The following is a 6222-nucleotide window of genomic DNA, read 5'->3' as shown; positions in this document are numbered from 1 at the left end:
TGCACTCCTCTTTTGCATTAAAACGCATTTCTACACACTCCCTTCTTCCTCTTTCACTGTGTTTACTGACTCATGGAACTCATTAACCTTCATAAAGTCTATGCACTCGACCAATCCCCTCTTGTCCGTAAGATCCAGAACTGGTTGTTCTACCTATCTCGCACGCCATAAATCTGTCAGATTTTGCTGGGAGCCCAGCCATGTTGGAATCCCTGGCAATGAACTCTAGCACGCTAAAGCCGCTATGTCCACATCACACCAAATCCACCACTTCTCACATATTCCAGCTACGGATTATTACCCCTACTTTAAAACCTTTTTGTATACCCCGATGGCAATCTTTCTGGTCAAGCCTCCACAATGATAAATTACATACTGCACAAAACCATCAATCTCCTCTTCGTCAGCTCCATTTCACCGGAACAGACGTTGGGAGACGGAGCGCTGCTCGCTTACGTATTGGCCACACTCGCCTAACACACGCCTGTTGTCACGCTCTGGACCCGCCCCTAGTATCCCCTATGTAATGCCTCTCTTTTGAAGTTCCACACATATTCTGTTGTCCTGTCCACGCTTTACTAAAGCCCACATCTCTGTTTTTCTCCCCACCTATCCTCCCTTCACCGACCTCCCAACATATCAGACATTCTTACAGAATCCCACAGCTTCTGCCTTGACCTGTTCTCCTTCCTCAGACGTATAAATATCCTTCTTACTTGATCTAATTCCCTTACTCTAAATTACCACTGCTTATCTCCTCATCAACTCCCTTAACCATCTTTAACCTTTCAACATTATTCTAGATAGCTGAAGCATAGCAACTATCACCTGCCATCACCCTTTACTATACCTTCCTATAGTGCTATATGACCTTAGATGTCTGGTACATTTATTTCCTTTTTAACCGTTAACCCATTAACCATTAAAACTAAAGAAGCATAAATTCCAGCATTACTGAGGACAGTTATAAAACATATGGCACTTGGTACAATTCGCAATCCTAGATTGAATTCCGTGGTAGAGCGGCCAAGTAACACGTCAAGTAAAAGGAGGTGATGTTTCAAAAGAACACAACGATATGCTGAAATTCAAAGAATGTAGTGAAAACACAAGCAATAATGAACTAATTACGAATTAATGTAACCACATAAAAAAGATAAGACAATATAACTTTGTAAAATTCGCAACAATAAACATGAATATAATACGCCGGATAACCGAACAGAATAACTGAACAAACTGACATGTGAAGATGTTTGCTGTGAGAAAAAATATAAAAATTACTAAACGTGTGTTGCGTGTGGACGACAATAATGAAATACAAATAACACAATAACATTATATCAAATTAAAGAATGGCTAGGGCAGGGGAATGAGGCATGAGTGTTTAGGTTGGGCAATAATTAATCTGGCACTAAAGAGGTACACTTATAATAGTAGCGAGGAGGTATCGGTGGTGTGGGGTAGAACTGTGACATTATGGCGCTGTTGCTGACGAGGAGCTCGTGAAGACTTTCTTCTCCCCTTTCCTCTTCCGTACCTTCTTCATCCCCCTTCTGTCCCGTTCCTAAGGTGTGAGAGCCGTGCTGGAGAGGATGAAAGGCTGGCTTTGTGTCAGTCATGAACGGTCTCCCGGGAGCCATGGGCACGGCATTCCCTTGGTTAATCGCCTAGTCCTACCTACCCCTTATGGTGACTCTGAGGGGTAGACCGTTTCTTTTCCTCATTTTCATCCAGGCTCACCATGGCCAATAATTAATATTCTTTACTCTCAGTAAGGGCATTAAGGATTACTCCTTCATCAACCAGCCCTAACTTCGATTTTGATGGTTTTCGACCCCTGTCTCTCCCTTTGACCTCATACTAATACTTCCTCGATGTCTACTGACAACTCTATCCCATCCTGATCCATCTAGGTCATTACTCAAACTTCAGAAAATACCCCTTTCCCTTTCTTTCAACATTCTTCACTCCTACTACACAGTCTTCTTCATTGTCTATTACTACCTATTATACTCCATCTTTATGCCCCCCCCCCCCCCGACTACTTACTCTACACCACCCCATATTCCTCCCGCCCTCGTCCTTCTGCAAACCCTTTTAAATACTCTCTTGGCCCACCAAGTGGGATCGATTCTTTGTGACCCCCCCCCCCCCAGCCCTTTTAACTGAGAATACTTCTCTTCAACAATGCCTCCAACAACAAGTAGGAAAAGTTTCCATTCGCAGTCGTCCCGATCGTTTACGCCTTGTCAAGTTACATCTGAATCCCAAGCTCGTACACTATCTACCCTACTGCCCTCACGGGCAAACCCATTCCTGTCGAACCTCACTCCTCTTTCATATTGGTACTGATTCTTCTATCTAAAACAAGAACTCGTCAGACTGAAAATTATTTATTTGCCTGCCTTGTTGATTATGATGCAGTAGCAGTACAGTGCGACACTATTCCCCCCAGAGGACACAAGTCCCATCCGATATTGCCGATTAGCTTCCGGAGACATGACCTCCCCCCTAAGTTTATATTGGTGGTATCCTACTGGTTGGCCATATGACCCCCTTCCTCGTCAGTGTCAGAAATAGAGGTGTTTTGGCCATCCAGCAAAAAACAGTCGTTCCACAGCCCGCCGCCCTCTATGTCTCAAACCCGGTAAAGACCGTTCAAATTCTTGATCAATTACGTAATGTGCCAATTGTGGTGGCTCCCATAATGCCTTGCCTATAAACTCGAATGTGAGGTAGCAGTTCTCAAGAGTCAAGCTCGGGCCCCACCTATATGAGGCCAGACAGGAAGCACGGCTACGAGATTTTTTTCTTTCAATTTACTCCAAGTCTGTCTTTCGCTCTACTCCCTGCCATCTTCTCAAGATGTCTCAGCATCTTCCAGTATCTCTACCACTTCCCTGATGCCTACCCTCCTCCCCGCACGTGTCCCTCAGGCAACCTAAACGTTCCACTCCACCTTGTACCCATCCTCTCCAAACCCTCCTCTTCCTCTGCTCCTCAGATATCTATCCCCTCTTTTCCTTCTCACAAGAGAACCTTTTTTTCCCAGTCCTCTTTACCCAATTTCCCCCCCAGAAACTCTTGAAGCATCCAAAAATTACTAATTATAAACCCAAGGGAATACTCCACTCCCTCATTCACCCTCCAATCCCTCTGTTCCTACCCCCCTACTTTTAAGTATTTGCCGATATCCATCCTCCTCCTCCTCTAGTTCCCCCCCTCCCCCCCCCTCCTACATTTTCCTACACACACCATCCTCTCTACCGCTCCCACCTGAATGCCCACGTGAATCCCTTGTGTCACAACATTGTCCTTCTCTAGAACCCCGTTCCTAACTTTTCTGATACTTCCCCTTTCCCTCAGCCCCCTTCTCACCCCCCGGATTTTTCTCCTACTTCTCCAAGAGTCATCCTGTTTTCCTTGAAGAAAGTCCTTATTCCTTCCCAATTAGCTCAATCGCCCTACCCCCTTAACCCTTTTCCTTTTTTCTAATCTCAGCTCTCTTTATTTCTCCCCCTTTTTCCCTTTTCCCCTACCAGACATCATATAACGCTCTCTAATCTTTGACATCCAATATCTTTTATATAATCTTTAACTCTTCTTTACCCTTTTCGCAAAATATTTTACCATAGTAGCATGTGCCCTTTGGGTTTTTAAATTTATTTTTTAACATTAAACATTAACCATTTATTTTTATTGTTTATCGACGTAATGCAAGGCGAGGTTTTTTATGTATATACGTAAGAAATATCCTTAAATCAAATAAAATCACTACATCTGTAAAAAAAAAAAAAAAAAAAAAAAAAAAAAACCCCCCCATTGTGCACAGCTAAATCATTTGATACCTTTGGATTTTTTGGGGAAATAAGTTTTTTTTTTTTCTCCATCATAGGTGACTTAAATGACGACCTAAATAAATCACACGCTTAGCAGGGGTTTTTAAAAAAATTAAATACATTGAAACCTCCTAAACACAAATAAATGATTTTTTTTTTTTTTTTACAGATGTAGTGATTTTATTTGTTTTAAAGGAAACTTTTTACATATATATTATATATATATATATATATATATATATTATATATATTTTTATATTATATATATATTTATATATTTTATATATATATATATTATATATATATATATTTATATTAATATATTTATAAAAATTTTAATTATTATTATTATTAATTAAATATAATTATTTTTTTATTTTAATTTAATTTTTCACCCTTGTCATCACTAAAACCCAAATTCCCAAAAAAATGCAAATAAAAAACATCATAATATATTGCACTGATTGACGATAAAAAAAGGGGGGAGTTAATGATGTCATGTTTAACCAACGAAAGTGTGTGAGATATTAGATATAACTATACACTAATTATTTCTATGATTTACTTAATATATTTATAATTACCCGAAATAAAAAGATTTTTACTTTTTTTATTTATGATAACGAAGACTTCCTGACCATTAACCGATGCAAAATATTCCATGAGAAAATGTCAGTTTTATATATGGGTTCAAATGTTAAATTTTGAAGTGGAGCTATCTGGTTATATTTACCTTAAAAAGATACAGTGATGACTCATCACACACAAGTGACGTGACATAAAAAGTTCCTGCGACCTGACAAATTGCTTTCCCCCAGTCTACCAAAATACGGATGGGGATGTTAACAGATAGTAGCCTTTCTCACGAGCGTGCAAAAAATAGTATAGATCCAACTGCTGCCTATAAGATCAAGTTGTTAGGCATCCCCCCCCCTCCCATAGACAAATGACGACTTTAAAAAAGCTAAAGTAACTTGCAAATCTCTCAAAACGAACAGTGTGACATCACCCTTCAGCCGGGATATAAAAAAAAAAGAAATAATCCAACCAAAAAAATATTTTACAAAAAACAAAAATGTAAATACAACCCCAAAGAATAAAAAACAGTTTACACACCACATCGATTTTTGAGTCAGCAAAAAAGGTGACCCGCAATTACCCTTTAAATAACTGTCATTATAAACTTATCCATAGTTCCCGGGTGTCAACCCATCATTTGGGAAAACATGGCCTCATAACACCTGTTTTAAAACGGGAGATGGAGATCAAAGAAATCATTATTTCCATGATATCTAAAGTGCTAGAAGAAATAGTTGCAAATCAGTAAACATATTTGGAACCATTAAAACCCTTTAAACATAAACAAAAATCAAATAAATCTACTCACAATGTGTGATCTATCAAAACATTTGACAGTGTCACCCATGAAATCCTGTCAAAAAAAAAAAAAAAAAAAAAAAAAAATCAGGTTATCTTTCACAAGAACGTAATCAGTCAAAATACGAGGCTCTATATTAGGCCTAATCTTATTCAGTATATTCATTAACGACCTATCAACCACTGCAAACACCTGTTTTCTTGCTCAAAATGCCGACACTCAGTTCTTTCATGCTGCCCAAAGATACACTAGTTTTCCTTTGGGATCCCTAGAAACCCCGCCGAAGTCTGTGCCAGCTACAGCTTTTTATGGTCAGCTGACCTGACTTCGACGAGGCTGCCTAGGGATCCCAGGATAGGGGAAAACTAGTGTGACCGTAGGTTAAGCAATTTTTTGGATTGATAAGAAATACTGATAGGCCTTCCGGGAAACACTTTGCTAACAACGGCCTAAATTAAATCGTGATGAAATCCAATGCATTTTATTGGCAGTCGACAAAAAAGTGACCAAATTCCCAAAACAGTCATAGTATTTGAAAGCTGTCATATTAAACCAAACATTTCAATTAAAAATACATAGATACATGACTTTTTAGACACAAGGATATCATTTACAAAAAAGTAATGGAAAACAGGTATACTTTTAAAAAAAACAGACTTATGCGGAAATTGCTAATGTACAAACCCTTGCGCCATAAACTTTTAAACTACTGTGTTGACATATGGGGTTAAAAAAAAAAACCAGTAAAAAAAAAAAAACTCAATTTTTTCGAATAGTAGCAATGGGAAATATAAGTAAATGTGACTACATAACCCCCCTTTAAACAAAATGAATAATGAAAAGTAGAAAAATGTCAATATGGCTCATGTATACTGATTCATAAATTCCTAGTGAGTGACTATCCTCAATAATAATGCCTCATGACAAATTTACAAGGAAGGGGATTCAGACAAAAAATAAATTAAAGGGGGATGTTTTAAATTTGTACTTTTTTCATGTAGC

Source organism: Penaeus vannamei, chromosome 1 (genome assembly GCF_042767895.1).
Source record: "Penaeus vannamei isolate JL-2024 chromosome 1, ASM4276789v1, whole genome shotgun sequence".
In the NCBI taxonomy this organism is placed as follows: domain Eukaryota; kingdom Metazoa; phylum Arthropoda; class Malacostraca; order Decapoda; family Penaeidae; genus Penaeus; species Penaeus vannamei.
Note: the sequence above shows the minus strand (reverse complement) of the source record.